The sequence below is a fragment of the Scyliorhinus torazame genome, chromosome 2, assembly GCF_047496885.1.
Source record: "Scyliorhinus torazame isolate Kashiwa2021f chromosome 2, sScyTor2.1, whole genome shotgun sequence".
Classification (NCBI taxonomy): domain Eukaryota; kingdom Metazoa; phylum Chordata; class Chondrichthyes; order Carcharhiniformes; family Scyliorhinidae; genus Scyliorhinus; species Scyliorhinus torazame.
This window is the reverse complement of record NC_092708.1, coordinates 37,226,279-37,250,250: the sequence shown is the minus strand read 5'-3', so window position 1 is coordinate 37,250,250 and position 23,972 is coordinate 37,226,279. Positions and strand designations below refer to the sequence as shown.

Sequence of the window (23,972 nt, the reverse complement as noted above, 5' to 3'; positions counted from 1 at the left end):
CTCCATTGTGGTCACCCTAACTTGAAGGTGGTTTGTGGAGGAGCTGTTGTCAAGTGACACTTAAACCCTCCCTACCCACTCCTCTAACCAAAAAAAAAACAACCGCTGTAAAGATCAAGAGGAAGGCTCGAGGGCAGGTAGAAGCAGAAAGAAGTTGAACCGTGACATCACAGCCTGCAGGTAAGGGATTGGCTGGTGACTGGTAAGTAGTTTTCCTTTTATTTTCCCTCAGGTGTTATCATGCGGGTTGCAGAGGTTGCTGAGTGATAGCTTGCTGAGACGGGGAGTGAATAACAGGTAAGCTCTTTCTTTCTTTTTATTTTTTATCTAGAGGGGACGGCAGGGAAGGTAGTGCAATGTTCCTCCTGCAGAATGTTTGAGGTGAGGGACGCCGACAGTGTCTCTGCTGATTTCATCTGTGGGATGTGCATCCATTTCCAGCTCCTCAGAAACCGCGTTTGGGAACTGGAGCTGGATGAACTTCGGATCATTCGGGAGGCAGAGGTGGTCACAGATAGAAGCTTCAGGGCTGTAGTTAATCCGAAGAATAAAGATAGATGGGTGACGGTGAGAGGGGCGGGGAGGAAGCAGTCAGTACAGGGATCCCCTGTGGTCGTTCCCCTTAGTAACAAGTATACCGCTTTGGATACTGTTGGGGGGGGGACTTACCAGGGGTAAGCCATTGGGTGCAGGTCTTTGGCACAGAGTCTGTTCCTGTTGCTCAGAAGGGAAGGGGGAGAGGAGTAGAGTATTAGTCATTGGAGACTCCATAGTTAGGGGAGTAGATAGGAGATTCTGTGGGAATGAGAGAGACACGCGGTTGGTGTGTTGCCTCCCAGGTGCCAGGGTGCGTGATGCACCTGGGAGGCAACACACCAACCGCGAGAATCCAGCGGATAGCGATCGCTGGATTCAAACTTACTGTTGCCGGTTGCTGCTCTTGCGAAGGTCTCGCGCAGGCGAAGAGGAGAGAGAGAGAGATCTGAACTTGGCCCCTCACTTTTATAGTGCCCAGGGTCTTCCTGCCTCCCGGGGCGGCCCTTGACCCTGAGTCCCAAGTGATTGGATTTGTTCCCAATCCCTGGGGTCGATGTGTCCAATGGTGAGGCGATTCCTCGATCGGGGGGTGGTCATTCACCTGTCTTTGTTTCGGCCACTGCAGGCGCCGACATGTCTGGCCCGGTATTCAATTGCTAATATGTTGCAATTGTTCCCGGGGATAGCCGACTTAACTGCCGATGTCTGAATAGATGGGCTGCAAACAGTCCTGAATGTAACTGCAAATACCTGGGTTGATGGGCTGTTGATAGCCCTGAGTATTGATCTGGGCTAACTTCCCAGAGCCGAATATGCAATACTGTCTGCAGCTGCCTGCTTGTGTCTTCTTGGCTGCTTTTCCCAGCAGTCTTTCGGGTTAGCCGTTTTAAACTGGGTTTTGGCCAGGTTAATCGGAACGCAGCCATTTTACATGGATACACGCCTACGTCGAGTACCTCGACGGCAGGCAAGATACAGTTTCCCTCCGGGATCTGGCACCCGCTGGTTCCCCCACTACAGACGCCCCCTCCCTCACAGCTCCCCTGCAGGATCCGGCACCCACAACCCACAAAGGAGTCCTCATGGCTGTCTTCTTTCCTTCCTTTTCCTGTGTTCGCTGGTTTTCTCCGGACTTGGAGCTTCTGGAGTTCTGTAAGACAAGCGTAGTGTGTGTAAATACTTTGGTTTAATATCTGGTGTGTTAGTGTGTCTGTCCTTCTTGGGGCCAATTAAACCCTTATAATTGGTCACAGTATGTGACTCTCCCCCCATTTTCTTTTCAAAACAAATGTTTGGACACGGCACACTTCCCAATGGTGGACCAGTGCTAAGTTTATCATCCAAATGTTCCAGGATGTAAATAGCATGTGGCAGCAACCCAAAGGTTGCCTAAATAAAATAAAACATTTTTTTTAAAAGAAAAGTTCGAATGAGGTGCGTGTGGGCCGCGACGGGTAAGATTTGGGTGGAGTCCCCGGGTAGGACGGCTACCAATACCGTATCTTCCCTACCCGAGCGTTTTTGACCAACGGGGGGTCCCCAGACAGGGCGGGTCTCACGCCGTTTCTCCACTGCCTGAGCGACCAAGCACGGACAAAAATGTAGTCATCATGGTGGGGTTACTGTTCTGATTCTACCATCAAATCAGAAGAGTAGCTACGATCGGGTGTCTGAGGCAAGTCCTCAGAGGTTTCAGCAGAATGGGCGTGTGGCAGTGGTGGGTGTCAGTGGGAAAAGTTAAAAGTTCAGGTGAATGGGTGTGGGGCGGTGAGAAAATTCTCCTGTAGGACGAACAACATTTAACAAACAGACAGACAACATAAAACATTCTGCAGGTTCCATCAGGAAGGACAACACTTTTCACCAAGTGTCTCCTTTAAATCATCATGTGGACACCTCAGTTCTTGATCGCTATGGGCTCTGTCTTTTTCTTATTGAGAGTGCCTGTCGGTTGGGCACTCTGTGGTTTTTTAGGGCCATTGCATTCTTTAGCAAAATGTCCCAACTGACCGCAATTGTAGCACTCTTGCGGTTTGGCTGGGTGGCTGCTCTTTCCCTCGTTTACCCAGGCGGGGTTGTGGAGAGTGGTTCTTCCTGCCTGCACGTCTGTGGCGGCTTGGTTTTCCTCGGGGGCTCTAGTTGCTGATTTCCTCCTTTGGGGTTTTCCCTGCGCACATGCTCCCTGAACATATCTCTGCGCTGTCTCTTGCAATTCTTCCCAATCAGGGCCGTCTTCCTGGTCTAAACTTTCCCCAAAGGTTTCTTGAAATCCGTTTTGGACAGAAAGCAGTGCTTTCAAGTCTGCAATCTGCTTTCGGCACTTTGCATGGTCCAAAGTACTCTGCCTTTGTTCTGTGGTTGTGGCGTGGAGCGCTCTCAAGGCTGCCTTGAGATCACTGCGTTGTTTCTGGAGCGTCTCTAACTGGTTTTCTGTTTCTTTCTTTACCAGGACTGCACGCTGCAGGTCCTGATAAGCCTTTTCATATTGTGACTGGAAACTACTCAAGTGCGCCAGACAAGATTGGTGACCCCATTTGGCGTCAGCCACCTCTTCGTCCTTTGCTGCTAATTTCCCTTTTAACTCCAGGTTCTCTTTCTCAATTTCGCATACATCGATTTTACTCATCCGATGTATGCCTTCTATTTCCTTGTGGAGCGTCCTGACGACCTCCTCTGTGCCTCGCAATTGTGCCAGACAGGACACAATTGCCATCGGCTTGCGCGCTTTTGCTAAACTCTTTTTGTGGATCTGACTCAGGTTCTCCCACCAAGTATGCCCTATACTTCCAGGACCTGAGTCGTCGTTATTGCAGAAATCCTTCCACACGGGCCATCCTTTGCCCTGCAGAATTTTGCGGATTTCCACTTCCAAAACGGGACACTGTCCCGCTCCTAAGCTGCTGACTGGTGCGACAGCAAGATCTTCGGGGTTCATGAGGCGCTGCATCACTTGCATTGCCTGCATGGCTCTCTCTTATCTGCTCGTTACGTTCGAATTTGGAACAGGGGGCTAAGGTGGTGTGGTAGATGCGGGTACGGCTTGCGCTAATTTCCAAAATACCAACTGCCGACAGTTTTGACGCAACAAAAAATCTATCAGTTTTGCCTTATAACCCTGTTAGTTACGCATGCATATACACACTTCTGAATTGTGAATTATTAACCAGAACCGCTTGAACACTTGTGGTTTTTTTTTTTGTTTCCGATAGGATTCTAATTCAAATGTTGGGGTTCTCCCGGAGTGGTTTTCCACTTCTATGTCGGGTCCCGGCGGAGTCGCCAATTATGTTGCTCTTTTTAGCCTTAGTCTATTGGCTCTGATTATGTCACCTTTGCTCACGAGTCGCCAGGTATCTTTATGATACCGCCACGTGGTTCAAGTGCAGGTTATGATTAATAATACAGCACACCGTTTAGTAAGGATTAAAACAACAGTCATTTATTATATACAACAAGCAATATTAATTCACTAATACTACTTATCTATATAATAAACCTATCACTACTGGACAATACTTAACTTAGGAAGAGCCCACCAGGTCAGGGAAACGAATGGCTTGTCCAATCAGATCCGGCCCGCGGGATTCAAAAGGCTGCTACAGGTCGGTGGCTAGGTGTCTTTACCGGATAGCGATCGCTGGATTCAGACTTACAGTTGCCGGTTGCTGTTCTTGCGAAGGTCCCAAGCAGGTGAAGAGGAGAGAGAGAGATCTGAACTTGGCCCCTCACTTTTATAGGGCCCAGGGGCTTCCCACCTCCCAGGGCGGCCCTTGACCCTGAGTCCCAAGTGATTGGATTTGTTCCGAATCCCTGGGGTCGATGTGTCCAATGGTGAGTCGATTCCTCGATCGGGGGGTGGTCGTTCACCTGTCGTTGTTTCGGCCACTGCAGGCGCCGACAGGTCTGGCCCGGTATTCAATTGCTAATATGTTGCAATTGTTCCCGGGGATAGCCGATTTAACTGCAGATGTCTGAATAGATGGGCTGCAAACAGTCCTGAATGTAACTGCAAATACCTGGGTTGATGGGCTGTTGATAGCCCTGAGTATCGATCTGGGCTAACTTCCCCAGAGCCGAATATGCAATACTGTCTGCAGCTGCCTGCTTGTGTCTTGTTAGCTGCTTTTCCCAGCAGTCTTTCGGGTTAGCCATTTCAAACTGGGTTTTGGCCACATTAATCGGAACACAGCCATTTTAATTGGCTACAGTACTTATAGAAGCTTTGGTTATCCTGTTTTATATTTTGTGCTAGTTTTCTTTCATAATTTACCTTTTCTTTTTTCATTACTTTTTTTGTAACCCTTTGTTGACCTTTAAAAGTTTCCCAATCTTCCAGCCTGCTACTGGTCTTTGCAATGTGGTATGCCTTAGTTTTAGGCTTTATATTATCTTTAACTTCCTTGCTTAGCCATGGATGATTTTTTTTCCCCTCTTACATTCGTTCTTCCTCTCTGGAATATATTTTAGTTGGGAGGAATTTAATATTTCCTGAAACAATTGCTCATCAACTGTCCTACCTTTTACTCTTCCAGCCCAGTCCACGAGGAGAAAATCTGTCCTTTTTAAACTCCAGAATGCTAGTGTGGGACTCCAGTTTCTCACCCTCAAACTAAATTTGAAATTCCATCATGCTATGATCACTCTTCCCAAGAAGACACAAAACTATTAAGTCATTAATTAATCCCTCCATGACTTATTGCTCCAAGAAACAATCTCTAATACTTTCAATGAACTCTCCCTCAAGCTATCCTTTCCAATTTAATTCACCCAATTTACATGTGTATTAAAATCACCCACGATTATTGTCGAAACTGTCTTACAAGCCTCTCACCAGTTATTCCTTGAAACTCTAGAGAATATAGGTCCAGTTTGCACAATCTTGATTCGTAAGAAAGTTCCGCCATCACCAGAACAATCTGGTGAACCTTTGTAGCATTCCCTCTACGGCAATAATATCTTTTCTGATGTAAAGGGACCAAAACTGCACACAATATTCAGGTGCGTGTCTAACCAAGACCCCATGCAATTGAAGCAAGACCTCACTACTCCTGTACTCAAATCCTCTTGCAATAAATGCAAACATTCCAGTAGCCTTTCTAATAGTGTGCTGTACCTCCATGCTAGCCTTCAGTGACTTATGGACAACCAGGCCCGTTTGTACATAGAACATAGACCATACAGTGCAGAAGGAGGTCATTTCGCCCGTCGAGTCTGCACCGATCCACTTAAGCCCTCACTTCCACCCTATCCCCCTAACCCAATAACCCCTCTTAACCTTTTTGGACACTAAGGACAATATGGTATGGCCAATCCACCTAGCCTGCACGTCTTTGGACTGCGGGAGGAAACCGGAGCACCCGGAGGAAACCCACGCAGACACGGGGAGAATGTGCAGACTACGCACAGACAGTGACCCAGCAGGGAATCGAACCTGGGACCCTGGCGCTGTGAAGCCACAGTGCTAACCACTATGCTACCGTGCTGCCCGAAACATCGACACTTTCTAATTTCTTACCATTTAAGAAATACGCTGCATATCTGTTCCCTCTGCCAAAGTGGATTACCTCACATTTTTCCACATTGTATTCCATCTGCCATGTCCCGGCCCACTTCCTAAGTCTTTCCAAATCCTCCTGTCACTGCTTTACATCTTCCTCACAACACACATTCCTGTGTAGCTATGTATCATTCACAAACGTGGAAATGTCACAAGTGGCTCCCACATCCAAATCATTGATATATATTGTGGACAGCTGGCGCCCAAGTACTGACCCTTGCAGTACCACTAGCCGAAGCCTGCCAATAAAGAGTGAACCGTTCATTCCTATTCTTTGTTCTATGCCTGTCACCCATACCTCAATCCATGACAGTGTGATGCTTCCAATCCCATGTGCTTTTATTTTGCCAATTCACCCTTGCAGTCCCCCCTTTTGGCCCTTCGCCTAACACAAGGTAGCCGACTTCCTTTCCCGTTATTCTTCTCTTATCACAATTAGTTTTCAGATAACATATAATTGAAGCAGTATAATTACATATAAAAGCAGTGATAACACATCATTGCATAGACTAAAAGATTCCCCAGCTCTCCCTTCACATTATCCATCTTGTCCGTAATTATTATTCAGTATTATTTATCCCTAGCCTTCACTGGCCCCGTCCAAAATTTGCTTTTACTCCCATGTGACTCTTAAATTGTTTTAAAATCAATTCCTCTATGGGGTATGTGCCAGTGACTGATCATTTAAAAATGTTTGCTTACTCTTCAGGCCATATTAACCATTTCATGTCACGTGGTTTGCCAGGTAGCAGTTGTACCGCGTACTCTCGTATGTTACTTCACAAGTTCCAAACCACTTTTGCATTCTCACGTCGGTGTTCCAATTCCTTCTTTAATCCTCTGTTGCAATCATACATTCGTAAATCACCTTCACACATTTTCCTATCTGTTGGATGCAGTCTCTCATGTTTATTTAACCAGACTTTCTGTTCTTCTATTCAGGCAATATTCTTCCTTCATACCTGTTAGCATCTAACTGTCTTCTCCCACAAGTCCTTGTTTTGCATTTGTGGACGGGTTATCAAGTCTATCGGGATTGCGCTGTATCCCAATACACAAATACATAGCGGAGCCACGCTTCTCTTCTCGCAACTAATTCTAGATATAATTGCAGCAGTATAATTGCATATCAAGCAGTGATAACACATAATTGCAGCATAATTGCATCGACTCAAAAGATTCTCAAGCTCTCCCTTCACCTTATCCACCTTGGAGCTAATTCTCATGAAGTATTGATTCCCCCCAATTTTCATTTGTCCCAATCCAAAATGTATTTTAGCCTTTATTTAATTTTGTATGAGGTCAGTTTTAAAATCAGTTTCTCTATGGAGTATGTGTCAGTGCCTTGATCATTTTAAAATGTTTGCTTCCTCTTCAGGCCATATTAACCATTTCATGCCATGCTATTTGTCAAGTAGCTGAACAAGTCCCATTCTTCAGTGCAGATGCACCATGTACTCTCGTACACTCATTCACAAGTTATAAACCACTTCTGCATTCTCACGTCCATGTTCCAATTCCTTCTTTAATCATCTGTTGGAATCTCACATTTTGAAAATCATCTTCATACTTTTTCTATCTGTTGGATATAGTCTCTCATTTAATTTTGAACCAGAATTTATTTCTTCCACTCAGGCAGTTTCCTTTCTTCAAGCTTGTTTGCAGCTGCAGGAGTGTTTTCAAGGACTGAGTATTCAGCTGGCTTTTATGTGGGTTCCTCCCTCTTCATTACAGCTCAGCTAAACACAAAGACCTGCGGACACATCAACTCTGGTTAAGACGGCTTTCTTTTCCCAGCTTGGTCAACGTACGAGGGAGAGTGATTTGGATAAATGCCACAACCACTCTATTTTACACTGTTTCAGGTGCAACAGTTATACAATTTTCCAAAAATCAATACCAACCCCAATTGGTCTCGATTCAATCCTTGGAGCTGTCAATTTTACCTTGACCAATTAATTTTATTTTAGGCAGCATGGTGACTGTGTTCAGCTCATGATTTAACCCCATCCTGCCATCTGTTATTTTCCAGGACTCTTGCATCCACTATGTCTTGTTCTCCCCTGTTCCCATGTTGCTTATCTCAGCTAGTTCCTGCCTATCTCATTGTTCGTCTGGGTGCAGGATGTTGAAGCTGGTTCCTCTTTGTACCTTGGATTGTCTGAGCACAGGATACTGGGGCCACTGATAAGAACTGCTTACTGAGCTGGCTATATTATTGCTGACCACATTATTTCTGTCTGATTCTGTTTGTCTTAAGAACATGGGGAAGTTAGCTAGCTTAAATCCCATCATGCACTGCGGCCACTGCTTATTAGCCAGAGTTTGAATGCCTGTTACTGATATGTTCTAAAAATACATGTTTAATGGTTAATAATGATTACTGGGTATACTTTCTATGATTAGTTTTAACCTTCAATAAACTAACTTATGTAGAACTATTCTAGTGTTATCCGAGCTATCCGGTTTTAAGGGGTCTCATGTCAGGATCCCCCCTTCAGCAGCTCCCTGCCCTCTCCCCACAAGTAAGAGTTTTGGGTCATGATGGTGCAGGAGTTATGGGTAATCTCACACACCAGCATTCCTTTATCACACAGGAGAGTTGGGGGGGGGGGGGGGGGGGGGTGGGGGGTGGGGGGGGGGGTGGGGGGGGGGTGGGGGGGGGGGGCGGGAGATTGTTTTCAACTGCGTCAACTGTCAGGTCTTGGAGACAACAACTACAACTGTCCACTGATGACTGATTTGTATCTGGTGTTGTTTGATTTTAGCTAAACACGGGATGTAATCTGCTTCCGGGGAGACAACACCTTGTGGCTGAACTAACTTCCTCAAAGCCCCCACTGCATCTTTCAACTCCTCATTTGATGTGGTATTTTCTGACTGTAAATCAATATCTTGTTCCAATCTTTGGTCCAACAGCAGTTTTTTCTTTACCACAACACACTCTATTTTGTGCCTCCTGTTCCCAACATAACTGATTATTCAGGACAAACGTGCTCTCCTGCCAGCAATCAGTTCTATTCTGCAGCTCATTTACCAGTTCCCTTAACTCCTTGCACGTTTTAATCAGTTGTACCACACACAGATTTCCACAGAAGGCTAACTTATTTTGGACTATCTCCAACTCACTGTTTCCTTTCTGAATCTTTGTGTCCTCGTTGGCCACAGGTGAGATCCCAGAGGGTTGGAGGATAGCCAATGTTGTAACATCTTTTAAGAAGGATTGCAAGGATAACCTGGGTAATTATAGGCCAGTGAGCTTGACGTCAGTGATAGTGATATTGTTGGATAAGATTCTCAGAGATAGGGGGCTGGATTCTCCGATTCTGGGGCTATGGCCCAATACTGGCATGGGAACGGTAGCGTTTCACACCAGGAAAACTGGCGCAAAATGGCCACTGATACCCCGTTTTGCAGGGAGCTAGCAGGATGGCAGCATAGAGCACCCGGCTCCAGCTGCCGAAAAGCCCCGGAGAATTGCTGAGTCCATGGTTGCGCATGCACACGGTGGCGGCCTGCAGCGGCCGCGCCGTGCTTCATGGCGGAAGCCACTCGCGTGCCCCGGACAACCCCACCACAGTGCCCCCAGCCCCGAATAATGTCCCCACCTGCCCGCGGATCGGCCCTCCCCCGATTGTGTCGGCGCTGGACTGAGTCCGCAGCCGCCGCGCTGAGTTCCCGCCAGGTGAGACCATGAGAGACCCATGCCGTCGGGAACTCGGCCGGTCAGGGGCGGAGCATCGGGGGGGTGGGGCGGGCCTCAGACAATGGTCTGATACGTGGCGCAGCATATTCCTAGAGTACGCAGCTTTGGAGGGGGTGGAGCATCGCGAAAGCGCGGCACCCCCTGATTTGGTCGTAAACTTGGATTCTCCGGCCGTTTGCGAACGGGATTTCGGCATCAGCGACTGGAGAATCCAGCCCCGGATCTATTTACATTTGGAATTGAATGGTCTTATTATCAACAGACAGCATGGTTTTGTACGAGGGAGGTCATGTCTCATTAATTTAATTGAGTTTTTTGAGAAGGTGACAAAAATGATTGATGAGGGAAGGGCTGTGGACGTTGTCCACATGAACTTTAGTAAAGCATTTGATAAGGTTCCTCATAGCAGGCTGGTGCAAAAGATTAAATCACATGGGGTCAGGGGTGAACTAGCTGGATGGATTCAGAACTGGCTTGGCCATAGAGGACAGAGGGTAGCAGTGGAAGGGTGTTTTTCCGAATGGAGATCTGTAACTAGTGGTGTTCTGCAGGGATCAGTTCTGGGACCTTTGCTGTTTGCAATATATACAAATGACTTTGAAGAAAACTTAGTGGGTCTGAGTAGCAAGTTTGCGGATGATACTAAGATTGCTGGAGTTGCGAATAGTGATAAAGTTTGTCAGAGAATACAACAGGATCTGGATAGGCTGCAAAATTGGGCGGAGAAATGGCAGATGGAATTTAACCCGGACAAATGCGAGGTGATGCATTTTGGTAGATCTAATTCAGGTCGGAGCTATAAAATAAATGGCAGAACCATCAGAAGCATAGAGACACAGAGAGACCTGGGCATGCATGTCCACAGATCCTTAAAAGTGGCAGCACAGGTGGAAATGGTGGTAAAGAAAGCATATGGCATGCTTGCCTTCATAGGACGGGGTATCGAATATAAAAGCTCGAAAATTATGTTGCAGTTATACATTACATTGGTTAGGCCACATTTGGAATACTGTATCCAATTCTGGCCACCACACTACCAGAAGGACGTGGAGGCTTCAGAGGGAGTGCAGAAAAGATTTACCAGGATGCTGCCTGATATGGAGGGTATTAGCTATGAGGAGAGATTGAATAAACTGGGATTGTTCTCCCTAGAGAGACGGAGGCTGAGGGGCGACCTGATAGAAGTTTATAAAATTATTAGGGGTATAGATAGGGTGAACAGTTGGAGGCTTTTTCCCAGGGTGGAAATGACAATTACAAGGGGGCACAAGTTCAAGGTGATGGGAGATAGGTTCAGTGGAGATGAGCGGGGGAAGTTTTTTACACAGAGGGTGGCGGTGGCTTTGAATCCACTGCCAAGTGAGGTGTTTGAGGCAGATACGTTAGCGACCTTTAAGACTTATCTGGACAGTGTAGAGGGTGCCATCTCCGCTACTCCACTACTGGGCCGATATCTGGGGTTTGAATATCTGTGTGTGTCTCTCTCCAGCTGGCACTGAAACTTCAGAGGCCAGGGGATGTCGCACTGGGACACTTCCACTGAAGAGAGCACTGATTCAAGCCTGCCGTTTATTCCTCACCGACAGCCTGAGACTTATATCACACAGATCTCCAGTCCCCTACCAATACCCAGGTGATTCTCTCTCTTGCCGGTGGTACAACCCCCACCCGGTTCCTACTCCACTAGAGTAGCCTTCCCAAGAGAGAGAATAGGACACTGCTGTTTATTTCCTAACCAGCAGTCTGTCCTGAGTGAACCGCTCAAGATGACCCTCGATTCTTGAACCCGGAATTAAGGTGAGGAGTATTTTTAACAATGACTTGGTCAGAGATCGCTGGTGAAGGATTGAAGAATTTAAACGACTCCAATTAGCATCAAATCAAGATTTATTGTAAAACCCAGGTCAAAATCATCAACAGAAGAAACACAATAAAATCTTATGCTCTAATACAACTAAGTCTATTCAAAAGGTAATATAGCGGACACAACGAAAATTCTTACGGTTACACAGGTTTTAGCAAAATCACAAAGCACAAAACAAGTTCCCTTCCCCAAAGCCTCAACCACTATTAAAATCAAGGGAGTTTCGCAAGCTGCTGCGGGTTACTTACGGTCACAGGCTGCAGAGGTCAAGTCAGGGGTGCAGAGGTCGAGCCAGGAACGAAGAGACCCCTCTCGAAAACACAGCCCCTTTTATATAGTTATACCTGGCTTTGTTCTGTGATCGGCCAGCCCCTTTTGCATTGAGAAGGTAAGTTTTTAAAAGTTCCCGCTGGTCCCGCCCCCTTTGGGCCGGTCAGAGCTGTATGTTTCCGGGGTATTCCTTGCAGGTCCGCTTCTTCCAGCTGGGCAGACCTGCGCGATTTGAATTTGGCGCTGGCTCCGCCCCCTTCCTTCAGTGAGTTTCAGCCGGCAGCTTCTGTCAAGCTTGGAGTACCTCCCCCAGGTCCGCCTCCAACTTGGTTTTTCTGCCGGTAGCTTCTGTCAAGCTTGGAGTACCTCCCCCAGGTCCGCCTCCAACTTGGTTTTTTTCAGACCTGCGCGATTTGAATTTGGCGCTGGCTCCGCCCCCCTTCTCCCAGTGAGTTTCTGCCGGTAGCTCCTGTCAAGATTGGAGTACCTCCCCCAGGTCCGCCTCCAACTTGGCTTTTCTCTACCGCTGATTTTCTAGGGGCTTTTCCAGCGCAATATGCTGGACTCAGACAGTCTGATTTCTAGTTTTAATGAGGTTAGGCTCTTCTGTGGAGAATTTCAGTGTCTTCCAGCTGCTCCGGAGATGGCTGCTGTTCTCACCTCGCTATGTTGATGGGGTGCTAATTGGATTCTACTCTGGTGGAGGCCAGGTCATTTACATTTGCATGGGGCTATGACCATCCCATTGTCCTGCTTGCATGCAAGCCTCCTGTGTATTCCCGTGCCCCTTTGTCTGTGTCTTGATGTTATCTTGTTTGTCTGGCCCCTTCTTCCTTGTAGCTCCTAGGGGGGTGTTTGTAAATGTTTATGTATTTATGCCCTTACTCGGCTCAGCGGGCCAAGCCTGCTGGGAAAACTGGTTCTGTTCCCTTGGCTGGAAAGTCGGTTTAAAGTCTCTGAGTTTCTCCGAAAAGGGCCGAATTGCCCGAAAACCTTACAGATGCCCCTTCGATACGTCCCTACCTGCTTGGATCGTATCGACACAGGTGAAGGGCAATTGTGTGCCTTTGTGTGGACCGTAGGTCCCCCCCTCAGCAACATGCGAAATTACAATTCCCAAGACAGTTCCCTTAGTCTAGGCTACCCCTGGTTTCAATGAAAGGGAGAGACAAGACCATATCTAATTTAAACACACAGTAACATATACACATTTCACCGGAACCCCAAACGTAAGGGTCCCTGTACATATATCACAATCAAGTACACATTTCACCGGAACCCCAAACGTAAGGGTCCCTGTAACCCGCGAATCCATACAACTATTTCATCTGTTTATTTCACCAAGGATCCTCCTTTCTTGGCTGCACTTCGCTTCTTCCCGATGAGGGCTCTTCATTTACTCTCCATCGTCGATACCTGCAGCTGAGAGGTTTAGTCCAACTGAGGCGACAGCACAATGTACCCCCTGTACAACATTTCCTTTGTGGGACAAATACTAAACCATTCTCAGGCCCCCCCCTGGTGGTGATCGGACAGTTGTGAGGGTCGATCGGTTGGGCTGTGGGCAGGGGTCGCTTTACCTGAACCAGCAGTTCGGTGGCTTCTACAGTCATCCCTTCCCTGGGCGTTACACATCCCTCCCCACTGTGGTCAATTTATCCCGTTCCCTGGGTTCTGCCACCACCTTACAAAAGTGATTAATGCCCCTTGTGGGCACGCCTTGGTAGATCCCCATGAACACAAATAAATGCCCTGGTCAGAAGCCCACCCCTTATCCCCGCAAACGGTGATCCTACCCGGTGACCCCGTGATGGTCCAGTAGGTGTTGTCCAGTCTGTTCCCAGTCCGAGGACCGATCCCTCATGTCCAGCCTCAGCTTCCTGGGCCACCACCATCTCCCCAAAGGAACGTCCCCCTCACAGGTTAAACACACCCGCCTGCCCCCAGTCACCCTAACCCGGTCAGTCGAAGGACTCTTCTGTCTCGCCTCTGCGGAGTTCTCCCGGTCCCACCATCGCCAAGATCAGCAAACTCCACATCGTCGGGTGCCCCATCTGTAAAAACAAAACACATTCTTGCCTCTACAGCCCTACCTACCTTGAAGTGCATGGGTGCTATCCAGTGGCAGCAGCAGCTCCTGCTTTGAAGTTGCCGCAGCCTGTCTGGGGTTCTGTGTTTACAGCCCGGCTCCCCAGGGTCCTAGTGCCTGCCGCTATCCGGTGGCAGCAGCAGCTCCTGCTTTGAAGTTGCCGCAGCCTGTCTGGGGTTCTGTGTTTTACAGCCCGGCTGCACCAGGGTCCTAGTGCCTGGTGCTTCATCATTTTACCCTTGCACCAGGCGCTTCTGTGTTCCCACGATCCTAAATACTTCACACACAACTACACACTAATTAGAACTAACAGGGGGGGAATGCTATATACAATGCCACCCGTCTCCGGGTGGCCAAATTAAAACTGTGCCCCGCTAAACTGGGGCAGTTCACCTGTTTGGTCCAATGGCTCGGGCCAGACCGTCCCCTCCCGGGGGTTCGGGCTGCCCCTTGCCTCTCCTTTCCCAACAGGGTTCGGTGATCCCTCATCGCTCCCTTCCACTCGGGCCCCCTTACTGCGGGACCGGGTGACAGGGAGGTGTGATGGGGACCATCTTACCGGGGGCTTGGAGACCCGATTGCTCCCTCGTCCCCCGACTGGTTCCCAAGCCCAAGGTGATACCTTCACTTCCTCCGCCTCCTTAGCCTCTATACTAAGGCAGGCTACCTGACCCACAGGTAAGGGCTTGGGAATCCTTACTGTCCCTGGGCTGGGTGCTTGCAGCACGGTCGGTTTCTTTGGGACTGCCCCTTCGGGACAGCACCTTGTCACCGGTTGTGTGACCGTGGAGTCAGGGACCTCCCCCACCGTCGTTAATTCTACGGGGGGTTTCTCCACTACCACCCCCCGTCTTCCCCCCACCTTGCTCTTTTTTGTCCTTATGGGGTGGAACAATTTAAATTGACTGATGTGGCGTTCGCATGGGTCCCACCTTAAGGGATTTAAACTGCAAATAGCCCCTGAGGCAGCCTCCAGAATGGGACCCTGCACCTGGACCGGACCAGGGTCTGGGGCTAGAACTACCCCTGCGCTCCCTTTTTCCTGAGGCTGCTCCCTGGGTAGTCATACGGGTTCTTGTGGTGTGGGTGCGGGCAGGCCCTGGCCCGTTGCCATTGCCCCCTGTCCTGAGCCTTGCAAAAGGGCTAAAATTTTACTTATTTCGATGGTTCCCGGGGCAGCTGCTCCTACCGCCGGGGTCTGACTCTCTACTGCGGGAGCCCTCTCCTGCTTGCTAGGGTTTCTACATTCCCTCTTGAAATGCCCGGCCTTCCCACACCCGTAGCATACCGGTTTCTCGTCGGAGGTCCGGGTGCCCACATGCTTCCACTCTCTCTTAGGGGCTGCTGGCGCGATTTCATGCACCCTACCCTTAAGGAGCTTGTCCTCACCCCTCTCCCCATTACGATATGCAAGGGTGAGTTTCCTAAGGACCTCTGCCTCATTAAGGTCCGGACTCTGCGGGTCGAACCAGTGTTCGGCCTTTGCCCTAACGTGAGGGAGACAGTTAGCTACGAGGGTCTTCAGCCAGTGGGCTGTTCTCTCATCTAAATTCTGCCTATCCGCGGGAGCCCCACACGCCTCCACATAGACAGTCCACAGCCTGTCTGCGAACATAGTGGGAGATTCCCCTGGTTGCTGCTTGGTTTCCCCCACCCTCATGAAAGGGCTCCCCAGATTCAAGCCCATTGCCTCCAGAACAGCAGTCTGTGCTGCCGCCCAGGTGTCAGGTCTTCCCCCATTCCCAGAGGTCACTGTCCTGCATAGCTGGGCATCTAGGGTTATCAGGAGCATCTTTATTTGCTCCCCTTCGTCGCAGTCATTGATGTTGGCAGCCTGTTCCACCTCCATAAAATGCAGCGACGGATCCCCCTTTGGAGTTAGTCTGGGAACGTGGGCCACCATCCCCCTGAGCGCGGATGCCCCATGAGGAACGATAATGTCGCCCTCAACCGGTCCCCTGTTTGCCATCCCCGCCGGGGGACCATACCTTCTTTGCCTGACAGGGCACATCTGCCCTACCTGGGGTTCCTGCTCCTCCTCCCCACTATCCAGCTCTCCTGCCTCGTTGGGTAGCCCCCCTGTCCCCGGGCTAACTACCCATATAGGAGACGCCGCTATCTGGGGATACACCACTGACCCCCCTTGGACCTGCCCCTTACCGGGCGGTCCAAACCCTACCTGCTGACCCGGCCCCATCACCGGCATCCCAGGCAGCGGTCTGTCCCCATCCCATGGGGACCCACATACGAAACCAGGCGGACACGCCGCCAGCTGGGGGTACCCTGCCGACCCCCCTTGGACTTGCCCCTGAACGTGCAGTCCGATCCCCCCCTGCCGGCCCGGACACAATCCCGGTGCCTCAGGAGGCGGTCTATTCCCCTTGGCCTTTGGGGAATCATCCGCTGCGAGGAGCACCTTGCCCCTAGGGAACCCCCCTGGACCTACCAGGTGTATCTGTCCCCTGAACCTGGACAAGGCCTCCTCCAACTCCGTTATTCGTGCCTGGCACGGCCCATGGGCACAGTCCCCTACTTCCTCGCGAGCCACTCGGTATGCTGCCTGGATGTCCCGGAACTTCCCCTCCAGCTTCCTACACTGCTCTGTACTGCGAGCATAGAGTTCCTGGAGCCTCCGTTCCTTTTCTTTACCCTCCACTATCTGGCAGTGGAGATAGTCCTTCTCACACCGGTTAGACTCGCTTTCCTGTTTCATTTCTGCCATTTCTTCCCGCAGTCGTTCCGCTACACTCGCTCTGTCCTGTTTAATTTCTGTCATTTCTTCCCGCAGTCGTTCCGCTGCACTAGCGCTGTCCCCTGCGCTGGCCCTCACTTCTCTCAACTCCTGCTCTAACTCTTCGACCCTATCCTCTGTCTTGACTACCTGCTCGGACAGGCAAACCAGCCAAACTGCCTTCTCCAAGTGCCTTTTGTGCGCCTTGCTTTCTGTCCATGCAGCCGCTGCCATTACCGGTTGCTCCGCATTGATCAATTCTGAAACCCAAGGTTTGGTGAGGTTGACCTTTTGCCACAAATATGAGGATATTCTCTCCTCCATTTTGCTTCGTTCCCTCACCCCCTCTGCCAAGTCACATACTCCAAACCACCGGGGTCCCTTCGTGGTCGCCATTGTAGAGGGTGCCATCTCCGCTACTCCACTACTGGGCCGATATCTGGGGTTTGAATATCTGTGTGTGTCTCTCTCCAGCTGGCACTGAAACTTCAGAGGCCAGGGGATGTCGCACTGGGACACTTCCACTGAAGAGAGCACTGATTCAAGCCTGCCGTTTATTCCTCACCGACAGCCTGAGACTTATATCACACAGATCTCCAGTCCCCTACCAATACCCAGGTGATTCTCTCTCTTGCCGGTGGTACAACCCCCACCCGGTTCCTACTCCACTAGAGTAGCCTTCCCAAGAGAGAGAATAGGACACTGCTGTTTATTTCCTAACCAGCAGTCTGTCCTGAGTGAACCGCTCAAGATGACCCTCGATTCTTGAACCCGGAATTAAGGTGAGGAGTATTTTTAACAATGACTTGGTCAGAGATCGCTGGTGAAGGATTGAAGAATTTAAACGACTCCAATTAGCATCAAATCAAGATTTATTGTAAAACCCAGGTCAAAATCATCAACAGAAGAAACACAATAAAATCTTATGCTCTAATACAACTAAGTCTATTCAAAAGGTAATATAGCGGACACAACGAAAATTCTTACGGTTACACAGGTTTTAGCAAAATCACAAAGCACAAAACAAGTTCCCTTCCCCAAAGCCTCAACCACTATTAAAATCAAGGGAGTTTCGCAAGCTGCTGCGGGTTACTTACGGTCACAGGCTGCAGAGGTCAAGTCAGGGGTGCAGAGGTCGAGCCAGGAACGAAGAGACCCCTCTCGAAAACACAGCCCCTTTTATATAGTTATACCTGGCTTTGTTCTGTGATCGGCCAGCCCCTTTTGCATTGAGAAGGTAAGTTTTTAAAAGTTCCCGCTGGTCCCGCCCCCTTTGGGCCGGTCAGAGCTGTATGTTTCCGGGGTATTCCTTGCAGGTCCGCTTCTTCCAGCTGGGCAGACCTGCGCGATTTGAATTTGGCGCTGGCTCCGCCCCCTTCCTTCAGTGAGTTTCAGCCGGCAGCTTCTGTCAAGCTTGGAGTACCTCCCCCAGGTCCGCCTCCAACTTGGTTTTTCTGCCGGTAGCTTCTGTCAAGCTTGGAGTACCTCCCCCAGGTCCGCCTCCAACTTGGTTTTTTTCAGACCTGCGCGATTTGAATTTGGCGCTGGCTCCGCCCCCCTTCTCCCAGTGAGTTTCTGCCGGTAGCTCCTGTCAAGATTGGAGTACCTCCCCCAGGTCCGCCTCCAACTTGGCTTTTCTCTACCGCTGATTTTCTAGGGGCTTTTCCAGCGCAATATGCTGGACTCAGACAGTCTGATTTCTAGTTTTAATGAGGTTAGGCTCTTCTGTGGAGAATTTCAGTGTCTTCCAGCTGCTCCGGAGATGGCTGCTGTTCTCACCTCGCTATGTTGATGGGGTGCTAATTGGATTCTACTCTGGTGGAGGCCAGGTCATTTACATTTGCATGGGGCTATGACCATCCCATTGTCCTGCTTGCATGCAAGCCTCCTGTGTATTCCCGTGCCCCTTTGTCTGTGTCTTGATGTTATCTTGTTTGTCTGGCCCCTTCTTCCTTGTAGCTCCTAGGGGGGTGTTTGTAAATGTTTATGTATTTATGCCCTTACTCGGCTCAGCGGGCCAAGCCTGCTGGGAAAACTGGTTCTGTTCCCTTGGCTGGAAAGTCGGTTTAAAGTCTCTGAGTTTCTCCGAAAAGGGCCGAATTGCCCGAAAACCTTACAACAGGCACATGAACGGACGGGGTATAGAAGAATACAGCTGGTTGGTTCAGATAGGACACATGATCGGTGCAGGTTTGGAGGGCCGAAGAGCCTGTTCTTGTGCTGTATTGTTCTTTGTTACTTTGTTGAATCTCTTCAGAAAACTTATCAAGGATAGGCATTCTCTTCTAATGTTCCTGCCTCTGTTGTCAAACTTTCTATATGTCACATCTAGCATATGCCAAAGTCATTGTGATTGTTGCTACTCTACATATTTAACTATAATCTGGGGTGGTGTTCTGCCATAAACCTTGTGATGGAGCCCGTGGTTCCCCAGTTGAGGTTCATGGTTCTCCCTTCCTCTTTTCCTGATGGATTTCTATCCCTGCTCATCTCTGCATGGTTTGTTTTCAAACCTGAGTGTTTTTTATCAACTTGTTCACATTCAGTATCCTTTGATGGGTCTGGCCTCCCTGCATGGCTTCATCTACTGTCTTTCCCAACTGCAGCCCACCAGCATGGCTCCGTCTCTAGGCCTTGCATTTCCTGTCCTGAGCTCTTCTTTCAGATTCTTTTGATATTCTCCCAGGCCATCCTCGGGCAGGTTTGCTGCAATAACTAAAATAAAATATACTCCCCCTGTTTGCAGATCCAATTCTGATGGTCTGACATAATGCATCCTTCCAACTATGCCAAATTGTTGTCGTAGGCTTCTTCCAGCTAACCACAGGAGGCCCAGGGGCAGGTTGCAATCATTTATTTATGGTTCAATCATAGAGGGAACTGCCCCAAAGAAACCTCTGGAGCACCACTCTCATCGAATACAGCTCTCAGCTCTAACACAGCTCTCCTCACCAAGCCACAGATACAGACTGCTTATACAGTTAGTCAGTTCACAGAACATTGTTTTAAAATTATTATCTTGTCTGTAATGATATGTACATAGTTAGGTTAGTGAAGGGTTAATAATTACAGCTCTGTGTAAATCAAACACTAAAGGGCGCTACCATTTCTCTGTATTTAAGTCAGATTCCGAGGGAATTCTGCGAGTAGCATAAGGAGAAAGCATGGTGAGAGCATTAGAAGAAGATTGGAGTAGATTGAGTTAACACAACGTTAGATCATAGTATAGTTAGTGACTCTTTAGATTATTGAGTACTGTAAGACAGATTCAATATTACTTAATTCTTTTCTATAGCTCAGTAGAGTGTGCAAACTTCATTTAGTTAATAGTGTTACAATAAATCAGTTTTGTTTAAATCTTTTGATTGGTGAATTCTTTGTCAACAACACAATGGATCATTCTGGAAGGAAGGACAAAGAATATAACATATTACCACGAATGTAATATAACATTGTCTACATAGGTTTATTGTTAAGCCTTCACTCAAAAACCTGGCTGTTACCTCGAAGCTCGAGGCTGTCTTTTCTTCTTACAAATAAATACTGGCGGGTTATGCTGATCTTAGGTGCTTGAGGTAGAGAATTTGACTAGCATGGGCTCTTTACTCTACTGCAGGGGTGATTGATCGCTCCCCATTTTACTAAATCTATCCATTCGCCCTTACACTACTGCACTGAACCCTTCCTTTCTTATCAGTGCAAATCTACCTCCTTTCCTTCCTTGCCTGTCCTTTAATATTCAGTTCACAGTCTTGGTCACCATGCAGCCATGTTTCTGTAATGGCAATTATATTATACCCATTTACCTCTATTTGTGCCTTTAGATCATCTACCTTGTTACAAATGCTGCGTACTTTCAGGTAGAGCGCTCTTAACTTTGTCTTTATGGGCGACATGTGGCGCAGTGGTTAGCACTGGGACTACGGCGCTGAGGACCTGAGTTCGAATCCCAGCCCTGGGTCACTGTCCGTGTGGAGTTTGCACATTCTCCCCACGATTGCGTGGGTTTCGCCCCCACAACCCAAAAAGATGTGCTGGTTAGGTGGATTGGCCACGCTAAATTGCCCCTTAATTGGAAAAGAAAAATAATTGGCTACTCTAAATTTTTTTTTAAAACTTCGTCTTTTTGATACCATTCCACATTTGACACATCCTCAATGCTTTGCCTTGTTTCTCCTGCCTACTGGTCCCATTACTAATTCAGGTTACCAATGTTACTTCCTTCCAGTTTGGCCACCCTTCAGGTATCCAACCCCCTGACTAGCTAGTTTAAATCCAACCCAACAGCACTTGAATGAAGTATTTACTCCCTTCCCCGCTGATCACAGTGGTAGCAGTGTATACCATTTGCAAGATAAACTTACCAAGGCTCCTTCGATAGCACCTTCCAAACTCACAGCCTCACCTGCCTGAAAGTACAAGGGCAGCAGACAGACCTGCAAGGCACAAACCATGGTGACTTGGAACTACACCCCCATTTTCTCTGTCAAAATCCTGGAAGTTCCTTCCAAACAGCATTGTGGGTGTACCTGCCCTACACAAACTGCTGTGGTTCAACAAGTCAGCTCAACACCACCTTTTCAAGGACAATTAGGCATGAGCATCATTGGATAGGGAGTACGGGTGAGAAATTAGAATATCTCCCCTTGTTAGCGTAGGGCTAATTGTCATCATCTATCAGCATTCAGTTAAGACTTGCGATCCAGCCTTAAAAAAAATTGAACTTATGTTGTGTCTTTCACAACCACATGGCATCTTGAAGAATTTTACTAGCAATGAAGTACGTGTCACTGTCATAATGTGGGACCCAAATGTAGCAGTCAACACGCACACAGCAAACTACCCCAAACAGCAGTGGAAAATGATCAGATAGTCGGGTTTTGTGATATTGATTGAGGGGTAAACATTGATGGTGGTAAGATCTTTATCCTTCTTTGAAATAATGACAGAGTATATTTTGCATTTGGGCGAGAAGGTGAACAGAGCTTCAGTTTAATATCTCATCTGGCACACTGCACCAAGAGTGTAGTGCTCCCTCAGTAATGTACAGGACTGTCAGCGTTGCTTTCTTGTGCTTAAGTCTTGGAGCAAGGTTGGACTCCATAAACGTCCGACTTAGATGTCAGAGTGTTACAGACTGAGGCATGGCCGACACTTGCATGTGTTAATTGTGCAGCTCAGTTACTTATGGTCAGTGCACTGAAAGACCAGGGGTTAGATTGTCCGTTCCTGAGTCTAAGTGCTGACACCAACGGAAGATCCGTGGAGTTCCACACCAGCACTGATTCCACTACCGGTGAAGGGTTAGCATCGGTGCTGCATGGAACACCAGCAGAACACACGGAAAACAGCACGGGAATCGCCGAATCCATGATGGACATGGACAGGGCTGTCAAGCTGCAGCCGCTCGTGGACTATACACCCCCACACACTGACCACGGCCGAAAAGATGACACTGGTTGTGCTGGACTGCGCCCCCATCCACCCCGACCCCTCAGCCACCTCCTGGCCACCCCCCAATACTCCCCCCAGCCCTGGCAGAATACCCCCGGCCAGCGGCACAACTGTCGCAGAAGTATGGCGGTGTTGGTCTGTACGCCCTCTCCGCAGCCACAACGACAGGTTCGTGAATAGATCCTATCCCTCAGTATCTTCTCCAACAGTTTTCCTACCACTGACGTCAAGCTCACAGGTCTATAATTCCCTGGATTATCCCTGCTACCCTTCTTAAACAAAGGGACAACATTAGCAATTCTCCAGTCCTCCGGGAGCTCACCAGTGCTCAAGAATGCTGCAAAGATATCTGTTAAGGCCCCAGCTATTTCGTCCCTCGCTTCCCTCAGTAACCTGGGATAGATGCCATCCAGACCTGGGGACTTGTCCACCTTAATGCCTTTTAAAATACCCAAAACCTCCCCCTTCCTTATGCCGACTTGACCTAGAGTATTTAAACATCCATCCCTAGCCTCAACATCCGTCATGTCTCTCTCCTTGGTGAATACCGATGGAAAGTACTCATTAAGTCTTTGAGTGGGCCAATCCTTTCTCTAGTTACACTCTTGCTCCTTATATACGAATAAAAGGCGTTAGGATTTTCCTTAACCCTGTTAGCCAAAGATATTTCATGACCCCTTTTAGCCCTCTTTATTGCGCGTTTGAGATTTGTCCTACTTTCCCGATATTCCCCCAAAGTTTCATCAGTTTTAAGTCGCCTAGATCTTATGTATGCTTCCTTTTTCATCTTAGCTAGTCTCACAATTCCACCTGTCATCCATGGTTCCCTAATCTTGCCATTTCTATCCCTCATTTTCACAGGGACATGTCTGTCCTGCACTCTAATCAACCTTTCCTTAAAAGACTCCCACATTTCAAATGTGGATTTACCCTTAAAGAGCTGCTCCCAATCCACATTCCCTAGCTCCTGCCGAATTTTGTTATACTTGGCCTTTACCCAATTTAGCACTCTTCCTTTAGGACCACTCTCATCTTTGTCCATGAATATTCTAAAACTTACAGAATTGTGATCGCTGTTCCCAAAGTAATCACCAACTGAAATTTCAACCACCTGGCCGGGATCATTCCCCAATACCAGGTCCAGTATGGCCCCTTTCCGAGTTGGACTATTTACATACTGCTCTAAAAAAAACTCTCCTGGATGCTCCTTACAAATTCTGCTCCATCTACGCCTCCAATACCACATGAGTCCCATTCAATGTTGGGGAAGTTAAAATCTCCCATCACGACCACCCTGTTGCTCCTACATTTTTCTATAATCTGTCTACATATTTGTACCTCTACTTCATGCTCGCTTTTGGGAGGCCTGTCGTAAAGTCCCAACAATGTTACTGCACCCTTCCTATTTCTTAGCTCTACCCATATTGCCTCAGTGCTCGAATCCTCCATCGTGCCCTCCTTAATCACAGCTGTGATGTCATCTCTGACCAGTAATGCAACTCCTCCACCCCTTTTACCTCCCTCTCTATCCCTCCTGAAGCATCTATACCCTGGGATATTTAGTTGCCAGTATTGCCCTTCCCTCAACCAAGTCTCAGTAATACCAATAACATCATATTCCCAGGTACTAATCCAAGCCCTAAATTCATCTGCCTTACTTGCTACACTTCTCGCATTAAAAAAAATGCAGCTCAGACCACGTGTCCCTTGGCGTTCATCATCTCTTCCCTGTCTACTCTTCCCCTTAGTCACATTGAGTTTATT

General features: G+C 48.4%; 1 long non-coding RNA gene across 1 annotated transcript in view; it reads left to right on the top strand.

Moving 5' to 3' along the window:
* Positions 1-231: 231 nt before the first annotated feature.
* The window catches only part of LOC140407761 (uncharacterized), a 59,275-nt gene continuing 35,534 nt past the window's right edge, over positions 232-23,972 (top strand). Inside the window, exon 1 of the long non-coding RNA XR_011939784.1 lies at positions 232-297. This is a non-coding gene — a long non-coding RNA (uncharacterized lncRNA). The remainder of the gene's footprint in view (positions 298-23,972) is intronic.